We start from the raw sequence: 13,032 nt of genomic DNA, 5'->3' as shown, positions 1-13,032 counted from the left end.
TACAATTTTCAACAAAGGGCAGTCCCATTAACGTGGGTAAATGCCAAACTGCAAATGGCACTATATATTTATACTATGATAAGGATAACAATGGAGCTGATAAAGTGTTAATTTCTAGCAAAAGCACTGCACGTGTGAGACTGTTTTGCGAAACTTTTTATTTTTACAGTGGGATTCAAGAAACTCCTTGTAGGGTTCATGTAGAGCCTACCTGGAGTGTTTCTGTGTGCATGAAGTTGTACCTGTGGCGGTGCAGTGCAATGCATACTAATGAAGCGTGGTGCACTTAAACAAAGCTTTGCTGTGTGCACCACTGTTTTTTTGTCTGCAAAACCTCTTCAGGAATGCTGATAGCATTTCCATGTAAGGTTACTGTCTGCTAAATCTTGATTGTACTCAGTGATTGAGTGACAGCACAGCAATTGGTTTCCCCTGTTTGAAATTTGACAGTGCCCTAAACACATTTAAATTGAGAAAAATTGCACAAGGGACCCTGCCATAGATATATCATTCTGTGTTTATTAATTTTATATATTTTATTGGTTTTCTTTTCTCTCACTTTTTTTACTTTTTTTTACATTCTTGTAAGATGCTTAGTTTGTTTGCATGAACAGACCACCCATGTATCAGACATAACTCAGACAGCCAAAAATAGAAATCGGATGCATTCAATTAATATCACTGGGCATGGCGCAAACATGTTAAGCAAGGTTGTGCTGCGCTAACACCGGCAAGTTAACAATGAATACTAATATAGGGGATCTCATTTTTTATTTTATTTTATTTTTTATTTTACATTTGTTAACCGGGCTAGTCTAGCTGGATTAATGTCCATTTTCAGTAGAGACCCGAGGAGAAAAGCTCCACTATAAGCACTAACAGTACATACAAGACTAAAAATACACAATATGAAGGATACAAGATATACTTATTAAACAGTGTCACATAAAGTTTGACAAAATCCATAAGTTATTCAATAGACAGTACCATAGATAGTATAGGGAAAAAATTTTCAGCTCTGTCCTTACAGGGAGAGGCACAGGGTTTAAGGAAGAAAAGAAAGAGAGTGGTAAGAAGTACAGCATAAAAGGATTAATCAGGATTGCTGCAGGGGCAAAACCAATGGATTTTCAGATGTTTTCTGAGATTTTGTTTAAAAAGAGGGAGAGAGGGAAGTAAGGTAAGCTCTATAGGTAGTTGGTTCCATAGTTTACCTACAGTATTCGAGAACAAGGAATCACCTGCTTTGTTGTTGGACTTTGTTGCGGTTGCTTGAAGTTTGCTGGAGGAGCGTAGTGAGTCAAGGTTTTTGTAGGGGATGATGAGGTCAGTGAGTATAGGAGTATTGTTAGAATGGTAAAATAGCTTGTGGGCAATGGTAAGTTGAGTATATGCCAGGAGATTATGCAATTCTAGCCTGCCTAATTGCATTAGGGTCAGACAGTGATGGGTTCTAAACGGATTACCAGTAGCAAAACGGGCAATACTATTGTAGGAGAAAGTTAGTTTGCTAAGGTTATTTTTTTTTAGGTTAGAGTAAATGGGTGAGGTGTAAAGAAGTGCTGAGATTAAGTGCGAGTGAGCTAATGTAACTAATAACCTGTGGCAACAGGTGGTAAGTCAAGGTCTGTAGTGCAAATTGTTCTGGGTTCTAGTACAGGGTGTGCAAACTTTATTTTTAATGTGTTGACATTGTAGATTATACAAATAAAGTGCTATAGAGGCAAGTATTTTCTCATTCTTCTTGTAGCAAGAGCTGTAAGCTTAGAACTACTGCAAATGTGGTCCTGGGTTCGAAAACTGCATATTCCATATACTTTTAATGTTGTTCCAAGTCACATCATATTTATTCTCACTCATAACTCCTGACATAGTGTAGCTGATGTTAATATTTACATGTGTGAGGGCTGACACACTAATATTGTGTAGTTATTTACCTATTCATTTATATGGGTATTATGCATATATTATCAAAAGTATGACTATGAGTATAATGTATGCTATGTTTATGCAAGTATATTTCTGAAATTACATTTGATTAACAGAGTTGCACAAGTGGCTGTATATCAAAGAACCTTTGAATTGCATTGCTTTTTATTTATTTATTTTCTTTTTTATTGCTCACTGGTGCACACCACTTACCATAGCACAAAAAGATACACCCTGGCTTACCGTCTTTGCACGATGGTAAGCGGTGCACAACTTTTTCAAATGCAGCAAAAAACAGATAGTGTGCACTGTCAGTAAATGCAATACATGCAATTCGCAGGAAAACATGATATTTAAAGTGGAATTCAAGGGAAATGCTCATTATATATTGAACTTGATCTTTAGGTGACATGGCTGTTGCTTGAGGGTGTGCGCTTCTGACCTCAATGTCGGGGTGTTCATGAGTCGGGCTAGGGCTTTGACCAGTGTGACAGGTATCCCACACACTGGCAAGCAATACCATCATCATTGCAATGATCTCCGTAGCAGGAAGAAGGATAACCTTAATCAGTGGATCGGGGAATGTAGAGCAGAGAACACTCCACAGATGTGTAAGTATAAAACGCATTGACCAACTGTGAAACTTATTGCTGAATATAGTCAAGAATGGTATTCATACTGGCATTCTGTTTTGTTTTTCTTTTTCCACAGCTGCCGAAGAATGGGCCTCGATTGTGAGGTCTCATGGAGTGTGCCTGGCAAGGATGAGAGAAGTATATAGTATGTCTGCATACAAAAAGTACTTTTATCTTAGCTTTAACAGTTAAAGGTGGATTACTTGTTATTTCAGACAGTTGTATATAATTGAGCATGCATATCTCAACTGTAAAAGAAAGTGTGCATGTCTTACTCTGTAGCACAAAGCAACCATTTCACATTCTAAAATATCAGTGAGCATGCATGTATAAAGTGTAAAAGGAAAGTATGCATGCATTAGTCTGTAGTCCAAAAGAAAAGTACAGTATTATAATAGTTAGAGGTTGTGGATAAAAAATACCTCACTTCCCAAATATACAATAGCGTTTACAATCGTGTTATGTTTTCATCATTATGTACAAACTACTGTTAGCTAATCATCAATGTAGCAAGTTACTTTCAGACCTCAATACCTCTGGCATGAATGGCCTGCTGTCAAGTGCAATCATGCTTATGTGCAATATATGCACACATGAATAATTACTGGCTGCAATCTGATCAGTACTAGAGTTTCCACCTGTTAGTAACTGGGTAGTCTTCAAAGTAATAAATAAATTACTTAGGAGTTGGTAGTGTTAAAAGTAAAACATAGAACAGAGTGCAATAATTGTAGAAAGCTTGTATATATTAAACAAGAAGTTAGTAATCGTTTCCTGTTTTTTTCTGTCACCCCACTCCTTTTCTTCTTTTTTATTGTTTGATTCATTTTCATTTAGTTATTAGGTATAATTTTGTTTTAATTTATTATTTCCAGTTTGTTTGTATTTGTTGCTGTAGAAATTTGTTTTTATTATTGTTATTATTATGTTTAATTTTTGTTTTTCTTTGTTCATCTATTTATGTGTCTATCTTTTATTTTCATTTGTTCTTTTTTATTATTTTATAATTGTATTTTAATGTTTTTTTATTACTATAGCACAGCAGTGTAGGCAGGTCCCATGTGATCCTCCTACTATCACTCCGCCGTCTACAGCACTAAGGCCCAGCATGTCTGGGCTGCAGCCTGGCAGCACTCCCTCTGCTCTCCCTGCACTACCTGGGCCCTTAGGTAGTTCTGCCCTAGAGGATAGGCCTGCAGTCACCTTTGGAAGCAGTGGTGGAGAGGGTGCATTTATCACCCAGAATGAGTTGCCAAGGTATGGTGCATAGGATTGTGCACCACACACTTGTCACACACCTATGCCGGATGGAGCACCTGCTCTCCATCCTGGTACAGAGGAACTGTCAAAGACACACACATCAGGCACTGTAGCTGCTGGTGCAGGGAGGGGACAGTGGTGACAGTCCACTGTGTGAGGACTTGTTTCTAACTGTCATCCATCCTGATATCCATGAGACCTTGATTTTGCCACCATCACCCCAACCATGATATTAACCCCCCCCCTCTTATGTCCTTCACCATCACTGTATCTTGTCTTGTATGTCCTGTCTGTCAGCAATTGCTTCCTCATCTTGCCAGCTTGCCTACCTCAGACATGCCTATGTCCCTTCTGCATCATTCCTCTCTCACCAAACAAAAAAGGAAGGGCACCTATTCTAAAAAAAAAAAAAAATCATCCCATACATAGCTCCGCATTTCACACACGTCTACTTGACACACTTGATTCGGTCTAATTGGCTTTACAACATGATTATTTTGTTGTCACCTATGTCTCTGGACGTGACAATCCAAATCCAGCTAATATTGTATAAACTGATCAGTTTTTACTGTTGAAGAAATGGATAGCTATGGCTCTTTCCTACACCTTTCCTGCACATTCCTGCCCTCCTTTCATTTTGTTTTTCCCCCTGCTTACTCCCCATTTCACCACTTTCCTATCTTCCCCATCAGTGAGCGATGGTGCACGATGTGCAGCATTGCTAAGCAATGGTAAAAGGCAGTCGTATATTTATTTATTTATTTATTTATTTATTTGCAGTTTGATTACCGGGGAAGTCCACTAGGCTGAACTAACCCATTTTCAGTGGAGGCCCGGGGAGAAAAGCTCCAAGATGCATTATACAATATAGATACAACTGATAGTTAATATTAAAGATAACATTATGCAGGATAGTTACACATAAACGCATTCAATATCATGCATAGTTGACAAATTCATTAAGCTTGAAGGTGGGGATCATACAGTTTCATTTGAGGAAAACAAATATGTGTTAGGTGTGGAAACAGTTTACATACAAACCTTTTAATAGATGTAAATACGCTTTACATACACACATCAATAGTAGAATGATATTTACAATATTTACAAGGTTGGGCTGCATGAGGGTAGCTGTAGGAGTTGTTGAGAGCTTAGAGAGAAGTTATAGAAATTACTGAGAGATTAGATAGGCTCATAGGAAGATAACTATGAGAGTTGTAGAGCTTGGGAACCAGGGAGAGAACCCCCTTGGGTTAGGCTGGGTGAAGGCAGGTACATTTCCATTTAGTGGACAGGTGTTTGAATAGTTGGGTTTTGAAGTTTTCTGAGTTTGGTATGGTTCTTAGCGTGGAGGGAAGGGAATTCCATTTTTGCCTAGTGAGAAAGATAGGAGAAGTTGGGCAGCAGCATGTTTAGGTTTATGGATAGTAATTAAGTTCTGATTTTCAGATCTGAGAGCTCTGTTGGGTGTATATAGGTGAAGGATGTTAGTTAGAGCAGGACATTTTGTTGGGTGAAATATGAGTCTATGTGCAGTAGTAAGTTGGAGATAATCTAGGTAGTTTGGGAGTTCAAGCCAATTCAGGAATTGTAGGGTTAGGCAGTGATGGGTGGTATTTTTACATTTAGAGGCAAATTTAGAGATTTTGTTGTAGCAGTTTTCTAGTTTAGATATGATAGAAGAGAACAGGTTGGTTAGGAAAGGGGCTCCGTATAATAAGGAAGGAAGAAGATAAGGTGAGGCCAGAGTATGCCTAGTTGATGTGGAGAGAAAGTGATTATTCCTATACAGCATACCTAGCTTTTGGTGGATTTTCTTAATATTTTGTTGAATATGAATATCAAACTTGAGGTGTTCATCAACAGTAATGCCAAGTAATTTGGCAGAGGGGACCACTTCTATTTTGACTATAGACTTTGAAGTTATTTTTATCATAGGAGAGGGTCTTTGTGGGAGGGAACAGTAGAATCTTTGATTTGTTTGCATTGAGAGAGAGATGGTTTTAGCGCATCCAGTTTTCAGTTGTTGAGAAGGCAGTTTGGGTTTTAGTCAGCAATTCAGAGAGGTTTGAGACAGAGCAGACTAAGGTTGAATTGTCTTTGTATTGAATGATTTTAGCATCAGGAATAGCAGTGTGAAAGTTATTGATGAAGATGTTAAAAAGCATTGGCCCAAGGATGGATCCCTGTGGTATGCCAGTTGGGGTAGGTAGGAAGGAAGAGATGGAGTTCTTCCATTTGACTGCCAATGATCTGTCTGATAGATAGCTGGAGAACCAGGATAAAGCATTATGTGAGAGATTAAGGTTTGAGAGATGACAGAGAAGGTGCTTGTGGGAAACAGTATCAAAGGCTTTAAACAGATCGAGTAAAACAGTAGAAATTAAGTGTCCTGAATCTCGGGCTTGAGTGACAGCTTCTAGGAAAGAGAGTAAAGCAGTTATTGTGCTATAACCTGGGTGGAAGCCATTCTGGGTAGGAGTGAGAATATTGTTTTGGGACAGGAAAGGCATAAGTTGGAGAGGGATGCATTTTTCTAGGATTTTGGAGATTGGTGAGAGCAAAGCAATGGGGCAAATGTTTGAGATGCTGGTATTTTTGCCTCTTTTATGAAGAGGAATAATATAAGCTGAGCGCCAGAGTACGGGGACATATGATTCTTTTATGAATCGGTTGATAATGATGCTGATTGGGAGAGCAATGCCATCAGCAGCACATTTTAGGAAGGAAGAGGGAATATTGTCAGAAACGTTAGAGCAAGGTTTAAGTTTGGACAAACTTTTTTTATAAAGTTAGTGGAGATGGGTTTGAGTTCAAACAGATGAGGTGAGTTACAAGGGGGAGAGTGTAGAGCAGTTTGGTTATTATTGGGAAATGTCTTGGTGAAGGTAGTAATAGTTTCTATGAAAAATGAGTTAAATTCAGAGCCTAGTTCGAGGTCAGATTTACTTGGGTCAGGACAGGGATTATTCTTGGAGCCTGGATTGAGGAGTGAGTTTATTGAGTTTCAGAATTTCTTGGGGTTTTTATTGTTATTGGACTAAAGTTTGATATAGTAGGATTTTTTTTCTTTGGTGATTAGTCATTTTGCACAGTTGCAGAGTTGTTTATATTGGAGCAAGGTATTGGCCAGTTTATTGTTTTGGTAAAGTTTCCATAGTTTGTCTCTGTGGAGCATAATCTGTTTTGTCTCTTTGGATAGCCAAGGAGCAGTTTTAGTTTGTATCCTTTTGTTTCTTAGTGGGGCTAGTGAGTTTAAAGTATCAAGGAAGACAGAGTTGAAGTATTCTATAGCCTTGTCAAGAGGCAGGATGTTTAGAATTCGCAAGTTCATTAGTTTGAAAGTATTTGAGAAAGTAGTTGGATTGAATCTGAGGTTATGAGTTTGAATGTATTGATGCTGGTGTGGGGAAGAACTAGTTGAGTGATGCATGAAGGCTAGGAAGTGGTCACTAAAGGTATCAGGAATTGTGCCAGAATTGGTTATTTTATTTGGATCTGGGACTAGGATCCAATCTATAGTGGATCCAGGAGGGTTTATTTTGTTAGGTCGAGTGATGGAGAGGATTATTTGAGTGAAGTTATAGAGGTTAATGGATAGGGTGGGAGAGGGGCAATTGGATTTTATTCCAGTCAATATTCACATCACCAAGGATATAAGTTTCATAGTTAATTTCAGTAGAGGCCCATATGAGAATATTTTCGAGTGTAGAGATATTGTTACCAGGTGAGATATATAGGGCAATGATGCAGATATTTTTATGTTTATTTAGTTTTAGAATTCCAACAGTTAGTTCAGTATTCTGGAATTGAGGAATTGGAATTTGGAGGGGAATTAAGGTAAGAAGGTTGGAGTAGACTAGGGCGGTGCCTCCACCGTTTTTATTTAATCGGTCATTTCTGAGACAATGAAATCCTAGGGGCAGAATCTCAGAGTCGGAGATAAAGGGCTTGAGCCAGGTTTCGGAGATGGCTAAGATATTTGGTTGGTTATGGCTTAACCAAGCTTGAACTTGGTGTACTTTGTTGTTTAGACTTTGTGCATCAATTGTAAAAATCTTAAGGGTGTTGCGATACGAGGAAGAGGGTAAGGGATGAGTGTTGTTAATAAAGGATGTAGGACCAGGGTCAGGATGGATATCACCAGCTTGGACTAGGTTGTTGAAGGACATATCCTTTAGCCATATTGGTCTGTCAGGCATGAATTTTGGTAGATTGTAGATTGGAGCAGGTGACAGTGTCTTGACTTTAGAGGAGAAGAGTTTAGGGTGGAATAGGTGCAGAGGGTTGGGCTGAATGAGAGAAGAGGGGATAGAGTGGAAATGGGAGTAAGAGTGAGTGAGAAGGTGGGTTTGTATGGTACTTGTCTTTGTAGGTGGTATTGGACAAGCATAGGTGGAATATGAGGTAGAATAGTATAAGGGAAGTAGGAACAGAAAGAGGAGGCTGGGGGACTGGAGGGTGTGGTAACTTGAGGAGAGCATATTGGAGCAAAGATAGAGTGGTATGAGTGGTTAGGAAAATAGAGAAGGCTATGAAGAAGAAGGGTTTAAAAAGTGATAGAGGTATTCTAGATATTTAAGGAAAGAGGAGGGGACTATAATTATTTGGTGGAGTACAGATTACTGAGTTTAAGAAGAATGGCTATAGCTGGGAGGAGTAATGAGGGGGAGCTGGTATTGGGTAATTAGGCTGAGAGGGTGGGGTAAGATAGGAATAAAGCTATGAGTACTGGGGCGGCTGGGAATTGGGGGCAGAGGAGCGGAGTAAGCCCGTAGGGCGAATGGAACAGGAAAGTACACTAGAGGTGAGTATGGCAGAAAAAGTATCAGTAAAGAGCAGTTTAAAGGCTGTAGTTGGAAGGTATGAGCTAAATATTTCCAGCCAGAAAATGAAGGCTGCCTTTACAGAGGGTGGTTTAGCAGGGGAGGGGAGAAGATATTTACAGTCTAAGGATATCAACTCACAACCAACTGTTTGTGAGAAAATAAAACTTGTTGGGATTAAGAAGAATATCTAGGATTTGAAGCAGTATCAGAAAATGTATGTAAAATTATCATAAACACTTGTAAAATTCATGCCTGCACCCCATTTCGAACTCAGTACCATCTGCCTCCAACAACAATGCATTAACTCGTCCAGACACAAAGTGAGTTCATTAGCAGGTGTATTTTATAGAATCAATATTAACTGCCACATTTTATCTTTATATTTTTCCTTTGCTTTCCCCAGTGCTTGCTCCTTATATCACCAATGTCATATTTTCAACATGAACTATGTTTAAAGCATCATTGCACGATAGACATTAATGTTCTATAAAGCCTTAGTGTGCAGTCCCCATTTATTTTTATAAAGCATGTGTGCACCGTGCTGTGCATCACATAGCCTCTCTATGCAAGGCATATAAAACTTTTATTAAATAACAGAAATGAAAATAGTAGTGAATAGTATTAGTTACATCTTTATTTGGAATCAGTTCTATGTGGCCAAAACAAGAAAATGATCACTGCCTGAAGTCAATTACTACCTGCAGCCAAAGATTCAGTTATGTAGCAGGTATATGCAACAGCAGTAAAGTCAACAATTTTCTGTTTAGTGTGCAAAATACACTTTCTACTCAACTGACTGTGTAGTAGCATCTGCTAATGCATCAATCCAACCTTGTTTTGGTCAAGATGGTGCTTGGTTCAAATATAGGTGTATGTAACAGTTCCACATACTTTTAAATGTAAATAAAAATTATAAATTGGGATACTTACAAATCTGTGTCATCATTTTTCAGGAAAATGGTAGTGGTTTCAAATACAGGTTTATATAATAGATCTAACTGCTTTTGCAGTAGGCATGCATTGCTGCACAACATACATGGGAGGGTGGCCTAATGGTTAAGGTGTTTGCCTTACAAACACAAGGTGTGGGGTTTGAGTCTAACAAGGGATAATTGGCTAGGCTTAAAATGGCTCGCAAGGGCAGTTAGCTTAGTATGAACCTATGAACCTATACATCACACATGGATTTTCTAAAGAAAAGAAATGGGTAAGACAGGAAAGTGGTGAAATGGGGAGCAAGCAGGGGGGGAACAAAGTGAAAGGAGGGCAGGAATGTGCAGGAAGGGTGTATGTGATAATATATGAAGGATATTAGCTGTGTTACTGCATTACATACCAACTAGCCCATACCTCGAACAATGTGAAACAAGCAATAGATAATGGGGGTACAAAAGTGCACAAATTACAAGACATTTCACATATTCTTCTACAAACTTAGAAACGTGATACAATAACAAGCTTTGCATTAAGCTGTTTTTTTAACAAGGACTGAAGATTAGTTAGTAGTGGGGCACCATAGAGAATACTGATGTTCTAAAAGGTATGAAGTATAAGACACAAATGACATTTTCTGATTGCACTGCTTTGGCTAATATTTGCCAGGCAAACATAATTTATGAGAAACAAACCAAAATTATGAGGCAACAATCTGATCATTCTGTAAAACCCGTACATCTGACAGGTATTACTAACTAGCCTTTAACGTTTAATGCTACAATAACAGTACTGTTGTGATGCATACATACCACAAGCTGCTCACATCCATGCCAATCTACTTTCATGGACTCTAACATCCAGATCATGATCTGTCTCAGCTGTGGAGAAAAGAGAACAGAATACAATTATGAATACCAAGCTTGACTATATGCAGCTTTAAACAATTACAAATAATGTCTGAACATCATACTTTCACATCTGTGGGGTGCCACCAGGCTCACATTTAGTATACTTCCTCCTCATCCTGAGGTCTCAGTAGTGGTTCCTACACTGTTCCCCAGTGTGGGAGATACTGATAGCACTGCTCAGAGCCCGGACCAGACTATTCCATGATTCTGTCCTTGATTGTAAGCCATGATAATGCTTCTGCAGGAGCCAGACCCCATGTTCATTCACTAGGTGTCCAACAAACACTTTGGACTCTTGGACACCCCACCTTTGAGCCCTAAATTTCAAAGCCTCTTTAGAAATACCTTCCATGTCTGTGACAGAGCAAGACCAATGTAGAATGATATTTTCCCACCAACTGCACATATTGTGTTTACTCAGAAGGTGCACTTTTTGATTTGGCAACATTTGAAAAAGCGGCGCATCATTTACCATTGTGCAAACCGGGTGCAACATGTTTGCTCAATGGTAAGTGATGCAGAAATTTGATAACTAATGCAACTTTCATGTTATTTGAGATACAGGCACTTCTGTAACTGTGTTGGTCCAATGGGAAGTGCATGCCAAATGTATTACCCCTTTTTTAATGTTAAATGTGATGATGTTGCCATTACCTCTTGCTTTACTTATTTCAGGACAGTCAGGAATACAGCAATGCAGGCCTCCTGCAGGTGCTAAGCCTAATACATTCAGGTCAGCACTGTAGATAAATTCCAAGATATCTCATAATGTGTCCTCTCAGGCCTGTTGTATGTAGTGCTGTACTGACAGCAGTATACATTTTTAGAATCTATTGCAGCAGAGTAGTGTAGGTATTAATGTATTCCTGTGTTTCTCCCTTTTTATCACAGGTGAGCATGACAGTGGGAGTGTGGGCACTCTGACACCTTATGTTAGTGTCTAAACAGACACTGATGATGGTGGCCAAACTGAGGCACAGTTGGAGGGTGCAGAGGTTGAATTTAGCACAGAAGTTGACATCCAGCTACCCCCTTCATTTAACCAGGACACAACCAGTAGGCCTACACCTACCCAATCCACTGAGGCCAGAGATATTGGACAGGTTGAAGGTGAGGATATTCATCAGTGGAGTGCGGCTACTGTGGCTTTGGTGCCTGATGAATCTGTCAGTAGCCAAAGTGTTGGTGAAGTGTCATGCAGGAGGGTTGATTCAGGATTGAAAGAAACTTTTTTGTTATTTAGGAAACACAAGTGCTGCCTAAATGAAATTTTGAGTGTCAGATCTTTTACAGGAGAAAACAAGCACAAAAAGGCAGACGTGATAGGTATTAAAGAATAAAGCAATAACCGATGATGTGGTGTGGTATATTGAAGATTTACCCATGTTTGGTATGGTTTAATCATGAGGTTGAAGCCCGAGTGATTAAACAAAGGCAGCCAGGGGTAAATATTCAATATACGACAAACACGGAGTCGGTTATTGCTATTATACAATGACATTATTTAAGAAAAAAATACTTACTTTTTTTAAATAATGCCTTTGTATAACGGCGGATTACTGTTCTTCCGCCGGTTGTGGTATACTGTATCTTCATTTTGATGTACTGCACATGCGTATGAGACTTGCGTTCCCAAACATACCCAGTACATCAATGCTTTGAAAGGGAAGCAACAGAGAAAAGAAATTCTCTATTGCTTTATTTTCTTTTAATTGTAAAAATAAAGGTTTCGGGGTACTTTATACCAATGGAAAAAAGTCCAGGTGACCGGACCTTTTTCCGTTGGTATATTGTGGGATTTACAACGGGCATGCTGGTTGGGCTGGGCCAATCAGTGTGCACGTTTTTGAATAGTAAAAGGGAGTCATTGTATAATAAACAGTAACTATAGTATAAAAGTAAATATCTAGGTAGCTGACGCACATGCTTGTACACTATCTACATACTCTGGTGAACACTGACTAGTAGATGATTAACTCATGAAAAGAAAAGTACACTATGCACAGAGGTGAAATTGGGTGATATTGCACATAAGGAAGTGATTGGAATTGCACTTGAAAAAGAATATATTAACTTTAGTATGCAATAAATAAATAGATTTACTGTATATAAAAGCAAAAGAATGAGAGCATAACAATCTATTATAGTTTTGATACATCCAGATTTATGTCTGCATTAATTAGTCTTATTGCAGTTGGATAAAAACTGTTCATGATAGGGATGCTCGCAGGAGGCCTGCTATCCCTCCTCCACTTGGTACAGGTGTCTCTTTCCCATGTCACTCAACAGATGTTTGAGACCATCATAGAGGCACAGGCATGTTCTGAAAGCCACTCCAGACAAATGCTCAGGGTTCTAGATTTGGCACAGTCTGACATCCGTGACTGCTTTCACCATGTAGCAAATTCAATGGATCAGTTGAATGACACATTGGAATACGTAGTGTCTGTGATGGAACAAGGGTTTATATCATGGACTGTGCAGTGTCTGTGATGACACGTCTGTTGGGAGGAGGACATCGTCCATGTAGGAATA

General features: G+C 39.0%; 1 protein-coding gene across 2 annotated transcripts in view; it reads right to left on the bottom strand.

The window, feature by feature from the left end:
- LRRC27 (leucine rich repeat containing 27) overlaps positions 1 to 13,032 on the bottom strand; it is a 1,872,580-nt gene that overhangs the window by 692,351 nt on the left and 1,167,197 nt on the right. The gene's annotated exons all lie outside the window — the stretch shown is intronic.

Source organism: Protopterus annectens, chromosome 14.part0, assembly GCF_019279795.1.
Source record: "Protopterus annectens isolate FY-2018-M chromosome 14.part0, PAN1.0, whole genome shotgun sequence".
Classification (NCBI taxonomy): Eukaryota; Metazoa; Chordata; order Ceratodontiformes; family Protopteridae; genus Protopterus; species Protopterus annectens.
This window is presented reverse-complemented; position numbering and strand designations above follow the sequence as displayed.